The sequence below is a fragment of the Thunnus thynnus genome, chromosome 15 (genome assembly GCF_963924715.1).
Source record: "Thunnus thynnus chromosome 15, fThuThy2.1, whole genome shotgun sequence".
NCBI classification, from domain to species: domain Eukaryota; kingdom Metazoa; phylum Chordata; class Actinopteri; order Scombriformes; family Scombridae; genus Thunnus; species Thunnus thynnus.
This window is the reverse complement of record NC_089531.1, coordinates 16076800-16103640: the sequence shown is the minus strand read 5'-3', so window position 1 is coordinate 16103640 and position 26841 is coordinate 16076800. Positions and strand designations below refer to the sequence as shown.

The 26841-nt window shown below is 40.3% G+C and overlaps 1 protein-coding gene across 2 annotated transcripts in view; it reads left to right on the top strand.

The window, feature by feature from the left end:
• atxn1a (ataxin 1a) overlaps positions 1–26841 on the top strand; it is a 102732-nt gene that overhangs the window by 58968 nt on the left and 16923 nt on the right. The window contains exon 3 of one of the 2 annotated variants that reach the window (XM_067612996.1): positions 8236–8351. The gene's annotated coding sequence lies outside the window, so the exon portion shown is untranslated. Of the gene's footprint in view, positions 1–8235; positions 8352–19538; positions 20313–26841 lie in introns of those variants that run through there. The other variant, XM_067612997.1, reaches the window with a different exon arrangement.

Here is a 26841-nt window from a genome sequence, read left to right as displayed (position 1 = left end):
GTCATTACACAGCAGCGTCTGCTACTTAGTAGTCAAGATGAGAGCCAGACTGTTGTCACGTGTCTAGCTACTGGTGTGTGTGCGTGTGTGTGTGTGTGTGTGTGTGTGCATGTGTATGCAAAAAGCAATCTGCTTGCTTGTTTGATTATCTGTAAAGCAGTCCTGTGTGGGGATGTCTATATGCACCACAGTACATGTACACGTGTGTATGCATGAGACAAGTGTTTGTGTTGTGTGTGTGTGTGTATGATCTCAGTCCTGCATCTCACAGGATGAACAGGTCAGCCTGTCATACACACACACACACACACACACACACAGTGGAAGGGTCGAATTGTCTGGTTGCTGGGCAATGAGCTCACAGCAGTCGACCATAACAACCCCTCTCTCCATCAATCAGCTATAGAGTGCTCTGCTCTAGTAATGATGTCATCACACACACAAACACACACGTACACACACACACGCATACATACACACACATACTCACACGCAGACCACACACTTATCTCATCCTCTTTGTTTTGACCTTGGGTTGTTCGTACATAGATGTAGTGTAGCGTGTGTGTGTGAGTGTGCAAGAGGAATGAGTAGTGATTGTCATTGCCTTGCAAAATATTGCAGGCGAGGTTACAATCTGCTTCTGATATCGGCTACATAAATCTCACACACATCATGTGCATTACGCACACACACATGCACGCACCGTGTTGCACAGAGATGTTCCTTAGAAAGTCCATTGCATTTTTTTTAAATCTATAATTTAACCCTGAAAGATTGTCTGAGTGTATTTTATTATTTATCGCTTCTTTTTTTTTTTTTTTTTTTCTAAAATGCTCCGCAGCACACTCATGTGGTTACACACAGTCACACATTGAAGAGTCCCAGCACAACTCATCATGTTCTGTTCTGTTCTGTCCTGTTAAGAAACTGAGAAACACCACTGCAGCAGCTGGGCAGCAAGACCTTTGTACTGTCTCATTCGGAAGAACAAAAGATACCACAGTGTGTAATGTAAATAAGCAGCGTGCTGGTGATACATCTACAGACAACACTGGCACAATGCACGTGATGTGTGTGTGTGTGTGTGTGTGTGTATGTGAGCTTTAAAAGCCTCAAGCGTATTGTGGCATTTAACATTTAACAACACGTGTACGTGCTTTTTGTCACTTAGACATTCCTTGACCAGCACAGAGACCACACAGTGTGCTAAAAAAGTCTGGACATGTTTTTCACTTGTTGTTTACATAATGAACAGTGCTTCTCATACTGAGGTAGACAATGTTTTTGGCTTTGGTGACAAATTACCAAAATCATTTTAAGTACACTCTCCATCAGCCACATATTGTTAGCACACAACACTGAGGATGCTTTCCTAAATGTGGAACATTGAGATCTGAATTTCATGCCAAATTCCGGAAAAAAAAAAAGCAAAAATATGTGGAGTTGTCAATAAATTGAATAAAGTGGTACTTTCAGAAAATTGAGAGACTTTAAAGAGCCTTTGAGTATTTGAGGAATCCGACCCTGAAACTGAGCTTCTTGGAACTGCATTTGTTTGACATGACACCTTCCTACACCTAAACATACGCATAGACACACATACTCCAGTGAAACTAATTACTTCAGGATGACACACACTTTTCTACACACACACACACATACACACTCACACACAGACTCACATGCACGCACGCACGTACATGCACATGCACACATTCTCTGGGTCCAGCTGTGCCTCTGCCAGGCTCTAGGGCAGGGGGCCAGCACAGTGAGGTGAAGAGAGTGGCAAGAACACTAACTGGCAAATCAGTGGCCAATTAAAACACTCAGCACCGTGTGTGTGTGAGAGAGTGTTTGTGAGTGTTTGTGTGTGTGAGTGTGTCCTTGTTTGACTGCCAAGGGGAGGTTTGGCACAGAAAGCATGCTTCCTATTCTCTCAGCATGCCCTCTTAACGCAGAAGCTCACACACTAACACACACACACACACACATACAGCCTTGGATTTGTCTTACCCCATTGTCTTACATTTAGGACAAATGAATGCATGAGCTTTCTCTGTGGTATGTATGTTTGTGTTTGTGCGTGCGTTTATCTACGTGCGTGTGTGCTCCACCCACTTGTGAAGTTGTATAACCTCACAAAAAGTAAGACTCAGACAGGACACCCTACACTGCCTACTTGATTATACGATAGGAGACATTGTCATGAATAGAGATGACGGGTGTGCTCATGGGTGTTGACAGAGTGGCGTTGTGTCTGTGAATGTGTGCAGGACAAGTGAAATCAGAAAGTGAAAGCTTTAAAGCAGCAGCTGCCTCCTTCAGCTGATCAGTCGGCCAATCAGACATTATGGTCTTCTTCGAGCAGGTTTGTCAATTTCGTCAATTAGTTGTTTTCGTGATTTTATTGTTAATGAGCAAATAAGTGTCATGACTGGAACCTGAACCCATCCGCTTCTGATTGTGACTCTGATTCTGATTTATCAGTTAGACTGAGATTTTCTTTCTTTTCCGACACTGTGACGTGCTGCTCTGATTAATCTGGTTAATTACACCAAAATTTATGATTGATCATGATAAGTGTCGTCTGCTGAGCTGAACCAGACAGATCCTGACGCATATTGTCTTGTGATCAGTATAGTTACTAGATAATGGCGTAAACAGTCTCCTCCTCATTACTGTATATGGCATTTGCTGCGTGATATAGAACCTTTGCTATTTTTTACCCTAAAAGTTAATGTTATATTTCTTAAAAGTATATTAATTTCTTCTGAGGTTGGTAGGTAAAGTCTTTACCTCGGTGCACCTACAATATATGCTGTGGGAAATCAAAGTTAGTCTCAGAAATCCTTTGACTATTGAATAAAGGGGACATATGGACATTTCCAGGTCTATAATTTTATCCTGACGCTCTACTGGCATATATCCTTATTTAACTGATACTGGTCCTTTATGCAGCCCCTTAGTTCAGACTGAAACAGGCCGTTTTAGTCCTGTCTCTTTAAGGCCCCCCTCCTGATGAGCCCACTCTGTTCTGATTGACCCCCTCTCAGCCAATCGGGAGGCTGCACAAATGAACAGTAGTAGTAGGATTTCACTTCTTTTTCTCTTTCTTTACTCGAAATGGAAATTTCTCAAAGACATCTGTACATGTTTGAGCCTTAATCCGATCCGAAATATGCAAGTGGACAACGTGAACAGCTCATAGCCATAGCCAACCTTGGCAACGACATTAACAACGAACAGATGTCTGTTTGTAGGCACATAAAGCCCTGGCTTTTGACTTTCAGGTAGCATGCTCACCTCAAGCTTTGGACCTTTGACCATGTTTAACATAGACATCTGACATCATAACAGTATAAAAATAACAGGAAATTACAAAAAAGCGTGATATTTCTCCCTTTCACTCAGCTCTACAGACTCTGATTAATTCTGCCTCTGATCAGCTCCAGCATCACTGAGAGTCTTGGTGTCCCAACTTTTAACTTTAGTAATCTACATCATTGCATCATACACAAGCACCCACTGAATATGCACTTCTAATAAACCCACTGCAAAATTAGGTCAGCTCTCATTCAGAAGTATGGTTGAAAACTGTGACTCGCATCAGTTAAATTGTATGAAAATTGGACCAGCGGGCTTTAGATTGCTCTCAGCTAGCTTGTAGTAGCACCCTTTCTTGTTACAGTGTGGTTTGATTGCAGACATCTCTGATCATCACAAGCATGAGCTTTGTTATTGTTGGTCACACTGTAGACTGAAGAGTTACTGAGCAACAGATGGCTATAAATGGTGTTTGATTGGAAAGAGGTGGGAAGTGGAGTAAGGCAGAGAGAGAGTGTTGTAAACCTGGAAATGCTGACCTTTCTTTTATGTTTGTCTTTGTTGAATGATTTGTATTTGCTTCCTGGCTTGTGATCTTTACTTCTTCTTTCCTTCCTTCCAACAGCATATTATAAAATTGGGTATTACAAATAGTTTGCGTCAGCAAAAGGAATTTTTCTATGGCACTGAACCCAACACAGCTGCCACGTACACACTTCTAGTAACAAAACGAAAGCGTACAGAATGTTAGATAAAGAATGACGATAAGTAAAGGACACAGGTCCTTTGCAGACATGTGTGCACCCAAGATAACATTCCTTCCTGCTTTGAGCACCTTGAACCTTCAGAGGGCTGATTCCTCACTTGTGGTATGGCAGATATGTTGGAGTCTAGGAAAATGGGGTTGTGGTTGAGGAAGGCATTTCCCTTACATTACAGTGATGGTCAGTCACTCGGTCTGTGCACACATGCACACACACACACACACACACAGGCATGTGCACATATAAAAAGACTCACTGCATTCTTCTGCCCCAACCAACCAAACAGCTGTCAGACACTACGTCAGCTCCCAAAGCATTCTGTCTATGTGTGTGTGTGATCCTGCAGGTGTGATTGTCTGTCATATTTATGATAAAAGTGTACTACAGAAAATGTAATTGGTTGTAAATGTTTCATAATAAATGTTGTTATCATCTGTGCCCAAATTATAACCTTTAACCTTACATTTATCCAGCTCACAGTCTGACATTCAACACTGTATTTTTCACTGTAACTTAGTGAGTTACAGCAAGCACTTGTTTAAAGAAGAGGAATGCAACCTTCAGATGCATTTTTGGGTACATCTTTTGCTGATGTTAGCCTTAGAACCCAGTAGTTGTGGTTCCACAGTCTACAGCCATTTCAAAAAAAGACTGCACTGTTAGGCAAAACTTGTACAGTAGGCAATGGATCTGGCAACAACCATGGTGATTGTGGGTGGACAGCATTTTTTTGACTACACTTGTTGAGGAGATGAAGGGAAGAATGCAAGCACTTGTACAGAGAAACCGATGGTTGAGTGGACAAAAGTATTCATAGTGTAATCACGCCAGCGTGTAGTCAAGTACAGAGAAACACTCACACAGAGAGAACAGTTGTTAGACATGTTAAATATCATCGCCTTTTGATCTGGATTGCCGTGCATAGTCACACACACACACACACACACACACACGACCAAAAATTGTGAACACATTGACCCACTGTGACAGAAAACAACAACAGGACATAAACACAAAGGGCTGTAGCTTTGTCCTTTTTCAAGTATGCATGCTGCTCATTCAGTCACTTGAACACTGGCTGCAAAACACAGTTGTATTGGCAAAACTCCCCAGAGCAAGACACTAAACCCCCACCTTTTAGTTTATTAAAACAGTTTTTCTCTCACTGATGGGCCAGGAAGATGACCTGTATCAAACATTTTCTCCTTCACTTGACTCTCAACACATGCACACGTAGTATTTATGCACTTGTACTTGCACAGTTGTTTGTTTGTTTTACAACTCTGATGACATCTACCTCTTGTCCCGGTGGAATTTTAATTATTTTATTGTAAGTCACTTAGGACAAAAAGCGCCGCTAAGTGAATGTTATGCAATGAAGGTACAATACAGAGACACTATTCAAAGCACATAGGATTTGAACACATACGATGTCATAAAAAAAAGCCACACACATACACAAACACACTTCTTTGCAGTAGCTGTCTGCTCCACTGTGCTTCGCAATTCAATCAGCCGTTCAGTTAATGTGGTTTACACTGAACCATTCCTGACTAATTTAGCATGCCTGATTTCTGGATTGGACATGATGGATTGAGACAAAGTGTATAGTTGTGTGTGTGTGTGTGTGTGTGTGTGTGTGTGTGTGTGTGTGTGTGACAGAAAGCATACACTGAGGGTGGTATGTGTGTGTTGTGAAGAAGAAGCTTTGAATCAGGCTGAAAAGCATTTAAATTCACTGTACATCTTCATAAACAATCAAACATCACTGCAGAACAAGTATTAGGAATGGGTGAAAACACTATTTTAAACTGTAGAATCTGTTTCACTTATGTTATTTTAAGAGTTTTCACTTTTATTACTGCAACAGAGCCACCTGCAGAAGTGAGAATTTCAATAACCAAATCCTGGCACTGATGCTTTTATGTAACATTATTTTAATATTAATGCCAGCTCAATACTTTGTTATTCTGTATATAAATGGATTTAATATGTTTGCATTGTAGTTGAGCTTATGATTTGTTATAAATAGTTTAAAAAGTTCATTTGTAATTTTGTAGATTAGTTACATGTTTGTCTTGATCAGAGGTCAGGAATGGGATACTGCATTGTCCCCATTTAGGTGAACACACCCTACTTCAAAAATGTACTTAACATTTTTTCCTTGAAAGACCTTAGGGACGTTTGTTTGACATGGAGTAACATCTAAACCTGACATCTGTAAAGACTATCAGGTATCATAGTATTTTCCCTGAAAGTTGGATAGAGTTTTGGAATGAAATCCTCATTCTCTGTCCTGCTTTACTCTGCCCTCCCTTCTCACTATCCACCCTCCTCCCTTTTATGACATTTTTCAGCTTTCCATACTCCCCGCTGTGCCTCGCTGGCGGAGCCAGTGTTGTTCTCCCAGTGAGTTTATATCTGCCTCTTCTCTGCCACCATCTGTTTCTCTCTCTGCCTCTCTATCGCCTCTCTCTCTCTCTCTGTCTGCTTTTTGCCCTCTCTCTATTCTCTCCATCTGTCTTCCTTTCTGCCACCTCTGGATCTCTACTTTTTCCTTACTCTTTTAACTTTTATGCCATTCCTCACTCTATGTTACCATCTCTTCTCTCTTTGTCTCCTCCTCTCTTAAGTTCTCTCTTTCCTTTTTAATACCATATGATGGATTCCTTTGCCAGTTGGTGTTTGGTAATCTATGGCATCATTCCCCATCTATTTTCTTCGTTCTCTTCTCTCTTTATTACACACTAACCCCACTGCTTTCTGTAGGTAGCCAGGGTGGACAGTGGCAGTTTCATGTGTGTGTGCGTACATGCTTAACCTCCTGTCACTCCCATCTGTAGCCCATTGTGGAAACATAAAGATTTTCCTATGTCTCCCATACAAGACATTCTTTCTTTCTTATAATGCGTCTGTCTCACTCTGCCATTATCATATCTCATTTCCACTGTAGCTCTCGATCCCTTGTGGGATAGAGTCGTCGTGCATACATAAAAAAGCGTGCATGGAATGATATATTTTACTATTACTAATGTAATACACAAACAAAGCCAGCCACATTCTCTAATTCCCATGTCTGCCTTCCATAAAACATTAACAGTCACAGCTAGACAGCTGCGCATACACTCCTCCCTACTTCTTTCCTTGTTTTCAGACATGTAAGAAGTGGGTCAGTAGGATGTTTGATGACCCACACACCTCCACACACATCCCAAAAAAAATTCACAGACACACAAGCGCACACACTGCAGCTGACTAAACAGCAGGGAACACGTCTCTCGTATCCCCGTAACATCCCCATCATTCCACCACAACCTGCCTAATTAGTCCCACAGAGTGTGCGCACGCTGTCGACGATCAGCCGGTCTGTCTCTTCTGCCGGTGTGTGGGTGTCTGCTTAAGTCAGCTTGTTGCACATTTGATGTCTTTAAAGATGCTCTGGAATTTTTTTTTTTTTTTTGTGAATATGTCAGATCCTGTTTATAAGGGTGACCTGTATTTGCATTGCAGTTTTTAAAACAACAACAACTCTTTGCAGCAATTGTAAAGCTACACAAAGAAAGGACACACAGAGAAAATGTCAAACAAGAGCAAGGTTTAAAACACTTACTGTAAGCAAGAACATTCAACAGGAAGATATAACATGTACAGCAGTAATAAAAGCTACTTAATATGAGAAATGCTGCACTTCTTGATTGACAAGACCTTTTTTTTATGTTTAACATTATAGACTGTATAGACACATTTTATTTATTTATTTGCACAGTAAATTGCAGGCCTACTCTTTTTTTTCCTCTTCAAGTCAATTAAATTTTCAGATGCACCTTTGTCATAATCCTCATAAATAACCATCACAGTAGTGCTTTTGTCATGATTTACTGTCAGACATGTACATATCAGCACCTACAGTGTCATTTTAAAGAAACCTTTTGTTTGCTGCTGCGACTCTATTTGTAACAAGTTGTGAGAATCCCATATATCTTTGTTTGTGCATATATGGATCAAAGCTGAGTGTTACTTTGTTAAATAAACCTTGTGATGCATCCTTAGTTGTGTGCCCAAATACATTCTGCCGTGTGTTGTACAGTTAAAAAAAAGTCCTTTCCCCAGTTCAGTTTTAACTTGTGTTGTTTTCATCCACCAGGGAGTGCTGAGTCCCTGAGTCAACACACTGCATTCTGGGATAGTCTGGAACCCTCTCCATGGGCTGTACCACCTGCTGACAAACCAGGGGGGTCTGGAGAAGTGGTGTTGAATGAGGTGAGAAAGTCCGTGTCCCTCCTGCAAACATGTTCTGTGTCTATATCATAGTATTTTGTGAATAGTTGGAACCCATATCGTGTTTTTAGTCGAGCTTGAATTGAAGTTGCACTTGACAAGCTAGAGGACAGTAGTAAACGTCTTACTGCTGAATCATTACTAACACAGTGCCACCATGTTGGTATTCCAGTATAAAAGCTGTTAGTCTTACTGTCATGTTTAATTTGATGTTATTAGTTCTGACATCAAGGGCTTTTCAGCCCTGTATTCTCTCCATCGCCAAGAGCCTTGTTTTGCTGATAAACCTGTCACCCTGGTCACAGCACAGATGCATGTAAAGTAAAGTGTATTTGATTTTAATGTGAGGGAAGTGGCGGCTCATCATGTGTACAGCTCACTGTGAATGAGCCAAGGTTTTCCCTCTGTGTAGTGTTGAGCCGCAGCACGTCGCAAGTGTGTGGGTGGGTTCAAATTAGTGGCTTACTCTTCTAATCCCCATTCGCTGTCATGCAATATAATGAGCTCACCAAACAATATGGTAGACGACTTAATCCTTCACCCACTCTTTTACATTTGCTGAAAGGTTAAAGGAAAACTGTCAGAAAGATAAGAACGCATCATTTAGTCACTGAAATGAAGCCTGTGGGCCTCGCAACTAAGTTTGTTTCCTGCCTACGCTGTGATTGGAGGAGAGGAGTTTTTAGAGTAAGGGAACGCTAGTCTGCCTAGTGACAGTGTGTTTGTTTGTGAAGCCGCATCTCTGTTGGAGCAGCAATATATTTTCATGCATAGCACCTTCAGGAACCAGTTAGTGAGGGGTCTTCCTGCGAGAATTGCTTATTGGCAGTGCTGAGAATGCGAAAAACACCCTATAAATAATGTCTCTGTAAGGCCTGAGGAGGGGGGGATGTATTGGAGTTTATGTCTTTGGGTTTGGGTTTGGATCTGATTCTAAGTATGTTCAGTAATTAATTTCTTTGTAAACAAATCTGCCACTTTTTTTTTTTTTATAATTAGTAGCAACCGACATGCTACAACTATGCTGTTTCTTCTCTGAATTACTCACAACACGTGCAGTCTTTTTGTGGTTATATTGATCCCCAGAGAAGAAATTCTCTTTTCGATTCCTCCCTTCCACAGGGAAGTAAGAACACAGGGTCAGCTGCAGAATCACACCTTCGGTGCTGCTGGTGATTATCTTGCTCGCAGACATTTCAGCAGAGTAAATGCTTGAGGTCAATGATTTGAATTCAGGCCTTCTGGTTGATGGATAGTCTCTCTTTTCACTATAAGGCATTTTCCCAGTGAGTCATAGAAAATCAATATGAACAAACATTTAAAGTTTTCAAGTTCTCTCCCACAGATTGCCTTGAATGTTATTTTCCGCTTGCTTCTTTGCCCGAGGGATACTCTGCATGTCTGTTTACAGCTATTATGAACAATAAACAGTTGGACCTGGGTGACTTTAATAAGAAACACGAACCAACCTCCACCAGGCATCTGCACACAGAGTGGGAGATTACTGTTTGAATTTACTGGTGTGTCAACATACTAATTGGCAGGTGAAGTCTCAAGGCAGCACTGATCTGTCCAGCTATAAGCTAATAATATGCATCACAAACTAATTAAAAACATTGCATTCTTCCAGTGTACAGGCATCAACAGTGCAGACATTAAAAAAGTAATACCGGGCAGCCTCCACTGTTCTGGACGGAAACATCAGAAGTCATTGCTAAATTAATTTGCTTAATAATTTCTTTGCATGAATGAATGATATGCAATCTAACTCGGCTAAGTAGGAAACAGTGGAGTGGTTTTCACATTTTTTGGTGGTTTAACAAATCATTTGGTCACAAATATTTAGGATATGTCGGTTGACTTAATGTTGAAGTCCTTAGAGATGCATATTTTTGAGGAGGAGATAAGTAATTCATACTAAAAAAGGTTATTTTGTTTTTAAGACAAACATTGAAGTATTCAACTACCTCCTTTGTGATAACCAGCTGTGAATGAGGTTAAAGTGTTCCCTACAGTGTGTCCGTGCTTTGGAGTGGAAACCCTGTTGCTCCCTGTTATTCTGTTGCCTCAACATTTGGTGCCTCTCAATGGGAGTAGGGAGTGCACTCTAGTCCTCTTCTTTTTCTGCCAGTCTATTGCTTTTTCACACAAACATGCTTGTTTAAGTGTACACATACACACATGAATCATGTACATACACAGAGAGAGCACTCTCATTTACCCCACAGGGAGCAGCGAGTTTGGAGAGTGCTGCGGTTTCCCTGCCGAAATCTCTGTATGTATGTTACACGCTGCTCTCTCTCTCTCTTACTCTCCCACGCGCTCCCTCCTTCAGTCTCTCTCTTTCCCTTTCAGTTCATTTCAGTCCAATTCAGTGACATTTTGATCAAAAACATATTCTTAAATATCTCAGGAAGAGAGGCTTAAATATTTTTCTCTTTCTGTCTTCTCAAATTTAAATTTGCTGTATCACCATGACCATATGTACAGTAACGTTAAACCATGTTGTACAAAGATTACAATGTAATTACAGTCATTACAGAATGTCTGTCTTTTTCACTGTCTCCTTCGCACTATCACTCTCTTTCTTGTTGGATCCAAAGAGTAAAAAGTGTGAGTGCTTGTGTTTGTGGGTGTGTGGGTGTGTGGGTGAGAGAGAGAGAGAGAGTAGAGAGAGGGAGAGTCGGTGCTATTCTTGGCTGGTTGGGGAAGTCTTGGCTCCCTGGCGTATGGGAAAAGTGCTCTTGGCAAGTCTTGAACCCAGGCATTCCATTATGCTGTCCTGTCGAAACACACACATAGAACACACCAACTTGTTTTTGTCGCTTAGGAGGACATTGCACTGACTTACATTCATTCTCTGGAGACTTAACCATAAATGCAACCCTAACCTTAACCCGAAAAAAAAACCAAGCGTAACCTTAAAATGTAATGGTTTATCTTGTTTACACAGACGCACACCTAAGTGACTGAAGTGCGCATTTACACGCTCATTTGTTACAAACTGCAGAGTTTTTGGAGTTTCTTCCAGTCTCTCTCTCTCTTTCTCTCTCTCTCTCTCCCTCTCACACACACATACACACAAACGTCTACAGCACATGCATGCACACACACACACAGACAGCGAGGAGAAAGTGCGGTCTCAAAAGAGAGATTTCTAGTAGTTCTACATTATGCCCTGAGGCCCAAAGCAAGAGTTTCACCGTCACTCACTCACACACACACACACACACATACACACACATAGCATTCTGCACTACATCCTTGAATCAATTGCCTAAGGAGTGGGAGGTTGTCTGCATGACTTGTATCAGCTAATAGATCTCTTAAGTATCTTTCTCAGTGTCCCTTTCTCTCTCTCTCTCTCTCTCTCTCTTTGTCCCTCTCACTGCAGTGCTACTACAAGGTGACATCACTGTCTCACTCCATCTTTTTCCTGATCCTCCCTCATTTCCTATGTTTTTTTTTATTCTGCTCTCCCCTCTCCTCCTCCCTGTGTCCTTTTCTCATCTGCTCTTTTTATGTGTCCCTCATAAAATCAATTTTTCTCACACTCTATTTCTTCTTTCTTCCACTGTAAATCCTTGCGTAACGGATGTCAAACTATGAACAGTCGCAGTAAATATTGGGTTTTACGATTGAAATGGGGTCAGGGTCAAAGGGTATTGTGTCTCATAAGGATACAGCCACCTTCAAGCAGACGGTGTGTGTGTGTGTGTGCGTGTGTGTCAGCCCATGAGACAGCTGCATGCAAACAGAAGAATTTTGCACACAAATTATCCTTTGTGGTTAAAGCACACACACACACACACACATACGTGCGCAAGCATAAAGCGGTTGCTGGTCTTTCCTCAGTTTGAAAAGGCCCACCCAGAGAATGTCACTGAGATGGAATTTCCTTTCATCTGGGTTTGTGTGTACAATGTGTGTGTGCACAAATAAATGCTGAAAATAAGGATGTTGAAAGAAAATGAAAGAATAGTTGGAAAAGTCACACAAGCAATGAGAAGCCAGTGTGGTCAGTCAGTCTGTCTGCTTTTTTCTTTTCTCTGTACTGTGAAGTATTCAGCAGTTGGAGTGAAGCTTCTCCTCCTTAAGCATGGGCAGTGTGAGTGTATATTTCAATATTTCAACAGTAGCCTGCATATGCAAGCTGGTTAGTTAAGACAGGATAAGGTGGTAAGTACGTGGCTGTACATATTAACAGTGTATGTATGTTGTTAGTTACAGAATGCTGCAATGCAAAAGCTTCCTTTGATTTTGTTATGTGATGTTTTGACAGTACAGGTCCTCCCTAGGCAAATACCCACAGGAAGGAAATGAGTACTACTGTATATAGCAAAATGACCAGTGACATCATCTAATCAAATTAATGTGTGTCATGACATCCTCATCCCAAGGGAACTAAAAACATTGATATGAATTGAGTACAATTCAAAGGAGCCTTGCACAAATTTCTAATCAATAAGTCAAAATGATGCAATAAAAATATCAAGCACTCATTTTGTTTAAGTAATGAGTAATGGTAGGTAGGTTGACAAGAGACACTAGGGGGCAACACGAGTCATTAAAAATATGTGTAGTGCATCAAATTATATTAATATAAATAGACAAAATCTCAAATCTTTATTATTTCAAGTACCGATAGTCCTGTGTTGGATGAAATGGTAACATTGGGAGCCTAACATTTAGTCAAGGAATCATGGAAGATCACAGTTCCTCATCAAAGACGAGTTAGACTGAGAAATAACCTGGTGTGTGTACATATATGAGTCAGTTTTCCAGTTGGTTGTCGTGTGTGTGCATTCGTTTTAAACTCATTTTTGAAGTATCCTGTGTGGCTTTAATCGCATAATATAATTTTGTGTGTTTTTTTGTCCCGACATGGGTCTCTAGAAATACAGGCAGTGTACCCCCCCGATTAAATGCACAATGTCTTGGTGATGGGTTACCATCCATATTTTAGTTATTCATAGACCAAAAAAACTAGCAAAGCCATTTAATGTCCCAGTTTTCTGTCATATTGTACAGTATTTCCAGTTGATCACAGACTTGTTGCAACATGACACATTGTCCCTTTGCTGACAGAGCACACAAAACAATCTTTACATAAAAATTGCCCAATTCATTGGAGCTATTTTCTTCTCTGGGAGCCTCATGGCAATCATCATCATAAGATACATGTGACTGTATACAGTAGTATGAATTGACATGAGTATGGTTTTGTGTATTTTGTTCACCAGGCAGTGTTTGGCTTGCACAGTAGACACACTGCTGGGCAGCATGCAGACACCCTTGGAGTGTGTTGTGATTGTGTGTGTGTGTGTGTGTGTGTGTGTGTGTGTGTGTGTGTGTGTGTGTGTGTGTGTGTTCCTGGCTGTGGAATTTGTTTGTTTGGATGATGACTGAGTTCTGTATGGCTCCGGTGTGTACTGCATGCATGTCCTGTTGAGTCTCAAGGGTGTATGGTGTGTGTTTGTGTTGAGCAGAGGGCTTTGATGAATGTGTGTGAGTCTGCATGCTCACCTAGTGCTGCTGCCTGTCTGACATTTTTGTCCGTGCGCCTTTGAAAAGGTGGAACACATTATTCACAGACAAGGACACATGCTGAGCAGTCGCCCACCTCTCCTTCATCCACACAATGTCCGCTGCCATGCCCATTCATGCCAATTAGTGCCAGTCTGCCTGCCTATTCCCATTACAGCGGGGCAGTTCACCTTCAGTGAACACAACAGTATGGTTGTCCGTCCTCGATGCGGACACATGCAGTCTCCATCAGGAAAAAAAAAAACATTTGAGTGTGTTCTTTTCTTTAATAGTGTGTGTGTGTGTGAGCGCTGACAAGCACATACAGAGGCAGTGTGCAGTTGTGTGCATTACCATTTGTCTCTGCAGGCATTCTGTTAAGCGCTGTGCACCCAGCAGCCCATCAGAGTTACACATCCCACACCTGTCAGACTGCCGTCAACCTGACTTCAGCTAAGAAATTATCACACTTTCGTCATCTGAATCTGATTGCCTGCTTGCATTTCTCACCATGTCCTACCTAGTGGTGGAAAGTAACTAAGTACATTTACTCAATTACTGTACTTAAGTAGAATTTTGAGGTACATTTTCAATAAATGTTCAAATTATTCAATATTTCATCAAAAATCAAAGATTTTTTCTCTCCCATTAATCATCTCACGACCACTCAGATTTATCTGGTGACCCTTTGGAGGGGCACGACCCCTAGGTTGGGAACCACTGGACTAAAATAGCTAACTGTACATAAAATAGTTGTAACTAGCTCCACCTCCAGCAGCTACAACAGCAACATGCTGCTCTAACACTGATGCTTCAGTATTAATAATCTAATGATGTCATATATAATAATATATCAGTCAGAAGGACCAAACCACTACTTTTACTGCAATACTACAAAGATTAGCTTTACAAATTGACTTTTTTGTGAATATTGAAGAAGGAAATGCATTTTAAGAGAACAATATGTTCTGTATCTTTTCACTAATGGTCTACATGTAGAGTATATGGATGTGTTTCATATACAGTAAAATCTGGCTGGATTTTAAGATATCATATAAATTGAAGATGTTTGAGGATATAGAAATGGAGGATATTTTGTTATTTAAAGCCATGAGGTGTTGAATTTTAAATTCTTAACTTTGGTGCCCACAAATTATGGTGTCAATAACCTGTGGCACTGTGGTACCACTACACATCTGAATCAGGGACACTAGGATAAATGGGCTAAAAAAGTCATAGAGACTGACAAATTTCTACAGGATTTGCCTATTTTTTCTTCAAACCAAATCTTATGCCATCTGAATGATTTATAATTTAAAGACTGTAATCACATAAAAATTTTATACGTAGTGGATATCAAGTAAGTGAAGTTCAAGTCCAAACTTAACTTTGATATCTAAAAAGGCAATTCACTCATCTGCAAAATATCAAATATCTGCGAATGTCTTCAATTATTTTTTCCAGTTCCAGTGAAAGGCTAGATTAAGCCAATAAATCACAGTTACACATTACATATTCTCCATATACAAATTTGTAAAGTGAGTGACATTTGGTGTTAATGCCAGTTTTCTGTTGAAGGAATGAACTAAGGAAAGACAGGTGGGTAGGTAGGACAAATAAATGAATGGTGTAATGATGAATGGATGTGTTTTTGAATAACATTTATCTGTCACTTTTCTCTCTCTCCTCTTTTCTGTCCTTTACTTTTCTCTCCGCAATTGTCCCTTTAAAAAAAAAAACAAATCTATTTTTCTCTCTTTCCAACTTCCCCCCCTTCCCCTCACGCATTTCTCTTTTACTGTCTTTTGTGCAGTAACACACATCCTCTGAGTAGGATTATACATCGTGTTTGAAATCATATTTTGATGTTTATGTCTGTGTTTGCCCTTTGAATGAGTGTGTTGGACTTTTGCCTGCATATTTGTGCGTCTGTGATGGCTGCTTTTGTTTGTGTATAACCGTGTGTGTTTCAAGCGTTGTATGTGTGTGACAATGAAAGAGAGAGTATCAGTTCATGTTCGGGTGTGTGCACATGTGCACGTCTGCATCATGCATGTTTGCATATTTACGCATTTGCGTGTGTGTGTGTGTGTGTGTGCTCACTAGGATTATACAGCAATAGAGGAGCTTAGCAGTGATTTGCCCATCCATTCCAGTCCCTCCCTAATCCTATACACACACTCATGCATACTTCTTTGTGTGTGTGTGTGTGTGTGTGTGTGTGTGTGAGAGACTAGCAAGGATCTAATAGTGTGTGTGGATTAGTAGGTTTGTGAATGGGATGTGGCTTGGGCAGAAGTAGCACGCTACACTGCCAGTAAGTTAACGCAGCCTGGCAGAGTGTTTGTGAGAGAGACAGAGAGATGGAAAAAAAAAAGTTAAATTTATTTTTAGTGTGTGTAAATGGCCACAGTTCAGAGGGCAATGTTAACATGTTTATGTAATAATTACAAAAGGTTATGAATTATAGAGTTTGAACAGTATGTTGGTATGATGTGATAAAGTAATAGGTGTGTGCCTTCATTAAGCCCTCGTTGCAGTGTGTGTGCGTGTTGGGTATGTGACCATTAGGTGGCTCTGCACCTGCTTTCTCACAGGCCCCTGCACTTGCACAGTCACACATACACACACACACAGACAGATGGAAAGAAACAGATAAACAAGAGAGCCGAGACTTTCGCTGACAGAGACAGAGGGGGGGCATAGATGGGTAAAGAGAGTGTAGGATGCCGTTGTCATAACCGCAGCGTGTGCGAAGTTTGCATGGGCGACCGAGAGCGCGAGAGAGTCTGTGTGTGTGTGTGTGTGCGGTAGAGAGAGAAGAGAAGTCTGTGATATGTATATGGGTGTGTGTGTATATATAGAAGCTTTTCATCAGTTTCCTTAGTGACTGGCTGTGACTGAGACGGTTCTCTGCTCTGCAGAAAGACAGAAGGAATGAAAGAGGGAGCAGTATTTGTGGAAGATTTCAGTGCACTTGACATTTCATAGATTCACTTCTTATGAGGCGGTTATTGACTGAGGTTTGATGTTATTAGTCAGTTATTATGATGAACCCATAGCTAATATTTTCATTTAAACTGTCAGTGTGGTCAATCTTGACTACTTGCTTCTGAAAAGTATAAACCTGAAGAAATTACAAAAGAGAAAATTACAGGATTTGTTTTCATTTTTTTCTACTGCATATGGGTCAGCATAATACCACAAGTAAAAATATTTCAGTAAGTTATAATTTCATTTTATGAAAAATGGAATAGAGTCAAGATATCTGCTTTCAAAGAACACTTTTCAAGTTTCCCATGTTATTCTCCAGATCCAGCTATATGAAAAAGCTTAGTGACCTCATGTAATGAGTATAAAATACATCAGTCATGAAGAGATGTAAATTTTGAGGAGGTGACAGCTTTATAGAGACATATTTAAGCTCAGGGACAATAAAATATGGGTTTTGCAGGAGAAGTGAAAGTCAACTGTGACAGGTTCTGATCGAATGGTGATATTTTAGACATTTAGTGATGTTCTCCAGGCTCTAAAACAGGTTTCTTGGTTGAAATGGTTAGCCAATGGGGAGCATCTGAAGAAAATTGATATTTATGTGGTTCTTGACTGTTGGGTTAATGTAAAGAGCAGACATTTGTGTTTTCAGACATGATTGAAGGGCGTTGACATGCGATCACCTTCGCCAGACTGAGAAAGTTTTAGATGGAGAGACAGAGCAGCTGAACAAAGAGAGACATTACAGAGAAATAACTAAAATAACCATTCAAAAAGTTAAAATCTCTCATAAGTGATTCTCTCTTTTTCTCATCTCTTTTTGCTTGTTCTCCACCTCCGCTTTCCTTCTTTCTCTCTCTCTCTCGCACTGCTTTCACTTGACTGCAGATTGTAAACAAACCCACACAAATGAATTATGATTAAATACCGAGAGTCTCCAATTAGCTGCCAAGGCAACAGACGAGTGTTGCTGTGCTGCTGAGGTCACCTGACAAAATGAAACGGACTGTGAAACAAATGCACTGTCTAGTCTGGTTTTCTCTCAGTGCCTGCTGGTTTGTCTCTCTGTCTGTGTCTCATTCTTGTGTATCTTCTATCTGTGAATGCTTCTTTACTTCGGTCCGGGGCTCTGATATAAAGCTAAAACATTTTCTTAATCTGACTAATTGTCTTAGTGATATTAAACAATACAACAGTGGTTTGTGTGCAATAAATACAAGACAAATTGACTCGTTAAAGGTTAAAACACCTAGATAATATCCCAATAGTGACTCTAAAACAGGAACTGTATCTTTTAATATGAATATTATACCAACAGAAAGTCCTAGAAGAGCAACGTCAGAGTACTGCTATTCTGCTTGATTGACAAATGTTGTCAGAAACATCACAGCACTGAGTGCCTATCACCAAAAATGCCTTCCAAAATATAATAAAAAAAAAACAACACACAAAGAACTCGCAGATTACCACTTTTCAATCCTCTTATCCATCCAAGCCTCTTGGGTACATTTTATATGTTCTTTTTGTCCCCTTTATCAGTATTAAAAGCAAACTTTTGAAATGTCTTCTGTCTACTAGTGAAACACTCCATGAATATCCCAAGCTGAACATTGGATTGATATCAAGCTAACAGGAAGACCAACCAACACAAACAGGATGTCTTTTTTAGTGCATGTTTAGACTCAGTCAGTCTAGCGGGAATCATTACAGTATACTGCATGTGTGTGCTGTTCTGTGAGCGAGTGCTCGTTTCTTCCCTGTGCGTGCTACATCTCTTAGCATTGAGGAGCACATTTCATCTATATTTACTTCCAAATGGTCTTTTAACTAGGTCAGCTAACTAACGGAAATAGACTACTGTATGCCTGTCAGTGAGGCAATCAGTCGTGACATCTAGTGGTCCAAAGGAGGAAGTGCAGCCTTGTTGAATCTGAACAGGACACCTAATGAAACTGCAAAAGAGGAAAAATAGATACGGGTACTGATGTCGCTTCTGTCATTGAACTCACTGTATTCTGTGTCTTTGTGTACAGACACACACATATGAGTGAGTGTAATTGCACAGTATTTGGTATGTAAGTATGTGTATGTCTGTATCTGTTTTTTTGTATGTGCTTGTGTATTGATGATACAATGTAGTTCTGAAACAACTAGTCAAATACTTGATTAGTTGATCCACAAAAAAATGATTGAACCGCAGTGATGAATGAAGTAATTTATCATAAATACCAAACATTTGTCAGTTCCAGCTTCTCAAATGTGAGGACTTGCTGATTTTCTGTGCTTTGTGTCCTTGTAAACAGAATATATTTATGTTTTGCACTCTTGGTGACACAAAACAAACAAAGTTTAAGATGCCTCCTCAGGCTCTGGGAATCTTTTTTTCATTTTTTTACTATTTCCTGACATTTTAGCTAGGTCATCATTAATTAAAAGCTTGTGAAAAAACAACAAAAGAATCACAGTTGCGGCCCTAGATACAAGCATATGTGTATGTGCGTGTGTGTGTGAGTGTGTGTGTACATGAGCTTTCCATGTGTCCCTCTTTCACGTACTCTCTGTTTCTGTCTCTCTCTCTCTTTAATCTCTACTGCTCACTCTGTCTCTCCCTCCCTCCCTTTTTATCTCTCCCGCACTCCCCCACTCTGCCCTTCTCACTGTAACACCCTCCCTCTCTCCCCCTTTCTCTCTCTCTCTCACTCTCTCTCTCCCTCTCTCTCTCTCCCTCTTTCTCTCTCTTTCTCAGCTTGTAAGCGGTCTCTGGGCGTGCAGCCAGCTGGCGTGTGTGTGTTTTTTGAATGAATACCTGATGAAGTTGGCCGAGCGAACCGTGGGAGGGGCCCTGTGTGTGTGTGTGTGTGTGTGTGTGTATGGTGTGTGTGTGTGTGTATGTGTGTGTGTGTATGTGTATGTGTAGGGCAGACAGTGTGAGAGCTCTGGCTCTCATTCAGCCCCTTGCATAATACACGTTGGAGCTATGCATGCGGGACTCCCTCCCTGTGGGCGTGTGCAAGTGTGTGCTACCAATTTTTTTTTGTGTGTGTGTGTGTATGTGTGTGTGTGTGTGTGATCACCTGTGTGTCAGTGCGAGTGAGGGAGCTTCCTGCCTCGCTGTCAAGATTTAGGAGAGGGCTGCTGGTCCGGACAGTGTGTGAGTGTGTGGATGTGTGTGTGTGTGTGTGTGTGTGTGTGTCGGCAGTGTGGGTTTCGAGGTGAAAAAGGCCGAGAGCGGTTTGTAGCACAACTACACTGACTCTGCTCGGGATTTTCCGCTTAAGAGGGAGAGAGGGAGACAGAGAAAGACTCAGGGTGCTTTACAAGGGACACGGCAGAGCAGGAGAAGAGAGGAGGAAAGGGAGGAAAGGAAGGAATGAGAGGGGGAGAGAGAGCATGCTGCAGAAGTGGGCTACTCCTGCTACCCCGGTAAGTACACTTCACACAGTTTTGCACTCGCTCTGAATGAAGTGTGTGTGGGAGAAAAAGTCAGCATGTTTGTGTGTGGGTCCCGAACGCTTGTCTTGTTGTATCACAGTATGTCATTTGTAAGTGCGTACTGCGTCTGCCCTAGTTTTTCCTACAATCGTTGCTGCTCGTTTATCCTATTCGGCCGTCGTAATGGAAGTGTTTCCCCTCCCCGCTTGTCTTCTCTTCTCTTCTCTTCTCTTCTCTTCTCTTCTCTTCTCTTCTCTTCTCTTCTCTTCTCTTCTCTTCTCTTCTCTTCTCTTCTCTCTTCTCTCTTCTTCTCTCCTCTCTTTCCAGTTGCTCTTTTTCTTCTCAGGCTCTCCTTCTCTGTCTGTCTAACCCCCACCCCCACCCCTCCCCACCCCCACCCTCTCCAACCACCCACCAAACCTCAGGGTTGCTGAGAGGTGAGAAAGTGCAAGTCATGCAACCCTGCCTAAGTGTTTGTTTTCTGAAAGAGACTCTCTCTTTTTCTCACAGTCATTTGTTTCTCTCCATCTCTGTCTCTCTTTGTTTGTGTAACTCTTAACCACTCTCTCTCTCTCTTTCTCTCTCTCTCTCTCTCTCTTGCTTCTCTTTCTCTCCGTCACCCCTCCCTCTTCTCTTCCCCTGCTTCTCTAACTCTGCGTCTCCATCTGTCAATGGCAGATCCTCCATTATTCTCACACTATCTGACCATGCTCCTATATACGTGCGTGTGTGCGTGTGTGTGTGTGTGTGTTTGTTGTTGTTTGTGTGTAATCACTAGTGGAGAGTGACAGTGAATAAAGTGGCAGCCTTGTCAGAGTTCCCAGTCTGGCGAGGCTCCCTTTAATGCGCACACACACACACGCACACGCACGCACATATGCAAACACACACACTAATGAAAAACTACATAGACAAAAAGCTACAGAGAGACATAGAGGAAGAAATAGAGAAGTAGAGAGAGCGACTGAGAAGTATAAGCCTGCAGCAACACTGTACTTTCCAGTTGGACTATATTTAGCAGTGAGATAACACATCACGTTGGACTTATCCCTTTGATCATGATTATGATTATGACTGGGCAATCACGCACACAGACACAGACCCAAATGCAACAGACATATGCAGCCTGTGCACACCAGTTTTTGTTTACTATGACAGGTTTATAAATGCATTTGCAAGTCAAATAGTGACATGTTGGGTAGTTGATTGACAAAAGTACATAAAGTCACTGTTCTTTTTTTTTTTTATTATTATCATGATCTATTATTTAAATTCTTAATAAGCAAACATCCAGAGATATGACACAAACACAGACAAGAAACACAAGACAGGATACAACACACTCTGTAAACTGCTGTCCTTTGTAGTTTCCATGTTGTGATATTTCACACTGACACACTCAGCGTATCGTTTTGACAACCAGTGATTGTGGATGCTGCTAAAAATTTTGGGCCTCCTGACAAGAACAACCTTTGACAGATACAATTCCGATGTTTATTGTCACTGCTGAATCTTCGCATACTTGAATACGTAATGCAATGCATTGGTTCAAGGGAAGTTTAAATAGAGTTTTTGGCATATAGCATGCTGGTGCTTTGCTGCTGACAACTGTCATATCAACAAGAAGTACAACAACATAATTACAGATTAATGTTGCATTTATTAAATGGGAACTTAATGTCATTGTTGCAAACATTTCAACATTTTACATGGTTTGTATTAGACCTAGACCAATAATCAGCTGATATTAGTTTATTGGAGATATATTAGTATCGGTGTACAGTCCCAGTCAAGAGTTTGGACACTTGACTCTCACTTGAATTAGAAAGTGAGTCCAAACTTTTGGCTGGTACTGTATATGTTGGCTGACTTTGCAATACAGAAAGGCCAAAGTAAGTTTGAGATCATTTAGAAACAATGTCACCATCACATAGTTTTTCCACCAGAGAGCACAGACACATTTATTTTTTTAACTGTAAAATGTCCCACTCAGTATGTATCTCAGTCACAATTAAAACGATAACAAATCTATGGGATCCATGTGTTTTATGTAAAATTACTATCAGCCAATATATGATTATTGGATTTTTTAACCTCAAAGATCCAGTATTGGTCAGGCTATAGTTTGTAGATGTGTCAGTCAGAATCATAAATGTCATGATAATGTCATGTAACGTTCCTACAAATATATATAGACCTCCAGGGCAGATACAGTCATTTCTGTACATGTATGCACTATTAATATGTCACTGAGTTGAAGAGCATTGCACACATTTAGTGCAGACAAACTTAAAATAAATCTATTATAAATCTAATACCAAAATCTTAAATTGAGGACCCGAGGGTGCCATTAAATTACAGAAGGATCAGCCTAATGAGCACAGTTTACAAGCTGTACTCCACTATACTTAATGAGAGGCTCATGTTGTATCCAGAGAAGGAATGGCTCCTTATGGAAAAGCAAAATGGGTTTTGTAAGTCAAAGTCATGTCTTGATCATATTTTATATTGTCTACAATTATAAAAAATAGAATTAGTGAAAAGTCAACATATGCATGCTTTATTGACCCTCAGAAGGATTTTGGATATTTGGGGATATTTTAGTTTACAGACTTATTGAGTATGAGGTGAATGGAAAATTCTACAAGGCTCTAAAAGCTCTCTACAGCGAGCCATAGCATGTGTAGGATTGAATTAGTATCACACAAGCTGGTTCCCAACCTCATCAGAGGTGAAACAAGGTGATGCTTTGTCTCCCACATTGTTTGAAATTTATATAAATGATTTGGCCAAAGAAATAAAATCTTTAAATTGTGGGCTGATGTGTGGAAAGGAAATTATAAGTATTCTTTTATATACAGATGACATAGTTTTACTATCACCATCTGAAGAAAAAATGCAACAGATACTCTCCTACACTAACAAATGGTGTAAAAAAATGGAGACTGTTTATTAACAAAAAGAAAACTGAAATAATTCACTTCAGAAAACCCTCCTTTACCCGCAGTACTTACCAGTTTAAAGTTGGATCACATAAGCTAAATTATGCAGACTCATATAAATATCTCGGTTTCTATATTGAGGAACAAATGAATTTCATAAAAGGTGTTAAGGTTCTTGCTGAATCAGCAAGTAGAGCTCTGGGATGAATCATTGGTAAAAGTAAATGCGTTTTCAAACAGACTCTAAATGGTTTCAAGCTGGTCTGTGTCCTGTGCTTGATTATACTGCCTTGGTTTGGGGCTGTAGAAATATCTCTATGTGTGAATCAGTGCTGTAAGATATTTTCTGGGTGTGCGCAGATATGCACCAAAGTTGGCTATAGCGGGGGACATGGGATGGGAATCATGTGAGGCTCATTGGAAGATCAGTAATGTAATCGTTTATTCGATACGGAAGAAAGTAGGTTGAAAAGACAAATATTTATTTGGGATAAACAAATTATTGGTTCTTGGTCTAAAGATATGTGCACATTGTTCTGCAACTCAGGGTTTGGTGAGGCTTTTTTTTTTAATAATGAAAAGCTTAACATTAGTTTGTTTAGACAATCTGTTCGCCAAGGGCAAAGGGCAGTGGTCTGATGATATATGGACTAAACCAAAACTGTATATTCTTACAATGATAAAAGCTGAATATGGTATGGAAAATGATGTTGTATATAATTTGTCTAAAAAGCAAAGTTCTCTATGTGCCCAGCTGAAATCTGGTATTTTACCTCTGACTGTTGAAATTGGACAGTATGTTAATCTAGAAGAAGAAAAGCAGAATTGTCCAATGTGGTGTCTAAATGATACGGAAAACGTTCTCTATTGGCTGTTCACATATGAAACAAAAGGATTTTGGTTTTGTTTTTATTTTGTTTATTTTCTTTTCCCTTTTACACATGCTTTGTATATGCAATACTGGATGATGTGTGTCTTGTAATCCAAGTGAGATGGGCCAAATGTTTGGAGTGAGAAATAAAAATAAAACTGAACCATGACTTTGCACCCAAAAGGTTTCTTTTAGACTTGTTTGCATTTAAGATATCGGCTGTTCAGTTTGGAATCAGTTGCTTAGAGATGGACATTGTCTGTGTCTATAAATGTAAAACAGTATTGTTGTCTTAAATGACCATAGTTTTTTGTGGCTATAAAATCTGCAGCACTGGCAACATACACACAAACTACTTTATCACTGTTTGAAGAATTTATGAATTATACAGTAGAGTATTTTTTTGTATTACCGTAACATGTGACTTGACTTTCAACATGTCATATTTATACATAATAACTGATCGATACATGAAAGATTTGTTTAATTCTGTTTCCCTGCAGGGTTTGAATAGCAAACACCATATGTTCTAATGCTTTTTTTGGTTCCACATACAGATGTAGAGTATATCTGTATACCAGAACTGTTTCTATGTGTGTGAAAGAAAGGTGTGTGTGTGTGTGTGTGTGTGTGTGTCTTAGTGTTTTTTAGTATGAAGCAGAAAGAGGGTGATATAGACACACCTCCGCTGTTTTGACCGTAGAAGGACAATAGTATAGTGCATGAGTGAATAGTTCAGGTTACTTGCTCTGCGTCTCTCTCTTTCTCTCTTTCTCTCTCTCACACACACACACACACACACACACACGCACACAGTTTTTTCACGAGAGACCGCACTTGCACAGACTTAGGTAAGGCAGATCATTGTATTTGTGAATGTGTGTGTGTGTGTGTGTGAGAGACTAAAGCACATGGAGGACAGACGGCTTGGGTTACAGGTCATCTGATATCCACACACACATTAACTCACTCACACACACACACACACACACACACACGATGCAAACTCAGCAAGATTCAGGTGACATAGCTTTTCAGTGAATGTGTGTTTGAGTGTCAGTTTCAGTGAAGCAATACTCTCTCTTTTTGCAATGTAGGTCAGTTGAGCTTTCCTCTCGTTCTCTCTCTCCTTCCCTCCATGTTTCCCAGCCTTTCCTCACCCTCATACTCCTGTTCTTCAAATCCTTCTGTTGATCCTTCTCGGTCTCTCCCTCCATTAATTGTTGCTGTAGTTCTACTGGGGTTTTTTGTGTGCTTTTTTTGTTCAAAATACCAAAGTTTCCCACCCTGCATGCTGGCAGAGTTACAGTAATAAGGAGGAAATGTAGGCCTCTGCAGAGTCCATTTTCTACTTTTCACTCTTTTTTCTCCCTCTTCCTCAAATTCAACAGTGTTTTTTCTCTTCTTCCTCTATCTTTTAATCTCTCACTAACACTGCAAGATAAAAGGGGAAAGGACTTCAGCATGAAAGTTTAGGGGTTTCCATGGGAATATTGCATGTTTATTTGTGTGTATTTGTGTCTCCTCCTCAGTTGTTGCTGTATTTTAGATAAAGCTGCTCCAAACAATATTTTCATATTAACAATAGATCAAATGTATAATGAAAAAAGGGTTGCTCATAGTGACAAGGTGAGAGAATTATTGACTCTAACATCTTTGATTTATATGGTCAGCAACTTAACTATTTTGTTTCACTCTCCCCAGCGTCGTTTACAGATGCAACAGGTAGCTGTTTTCAGAGCTCTAAAAACACGCCGCAAACTGCCTGTCCAGAACCAAGCAGCAGACAGACAAAGTTGGCAACTAACTGGTGCACAAATTGGAGCATTTAGCAGCTAAAGAGCCAGATATTTTCCCCTGGAGTTGGTGGAAAGCAAACTAGGGATTAAAATGAAAGTGAATATTGGACTTCCATTCAGCAGGTGGCCAGAAATACAATTCCAAATGAATGCTGATGTTGCTCCATAAGTACCGAATGTGGAAATAGGCAACAGTTTGTTATCAAACTGAACATATCAACTTTATAAGGTGATAATATGTCAAGGTGATGCTTACTGCCTTGCTATCAGCCCCCAAGTGGCTAAAAATCTGTTCCTGTACTTCCATATTGTACAATTTCCCCCATTTTGTATAACTCAGTAGTCATGCAAGATGACAAACCACTTTTATTGTTGTAGTAATTTACACCCCTTATGGTGTAATATAAGACTTACTGTGATATGTTGCTTTACTTTAGCACACACAGTTATTCCAAGCATAAACTGCTCAGCAGCTGCAGTACCATACCACTCTTATTACACATACTGAATGTAACAGCAGCACAATATATCCCATTACACGATGCATATAATATTTCTCTTGGAATTCTCAGAGACTTTTCTCACATGCCAGAGTGAACTGTCAGAAATGACGTACCTCTCTCCGAAGATAAAAGCTCTCATAGACGGCAGCATGAACAGATCTGTGGCTGGATGTACAGACACTGTCAGTGTTTGATGTGACAGCTGATATGAAATGTCTCTGATCTGTGAGCTCTCAGATACATAATGTTCCTCTTATCTCAAAGTTTTAATTTGGGCAAGAGCTTGTTGAATATAAGCAGAATAGTGTGGCTTCTTTGTTTCGTAATCTTTCCATACCTGTATTTTATGACTCTGCATGAACAGTACAGGGAATGAGGTGTGGTACAGTGAAGAGACAAGAAGAA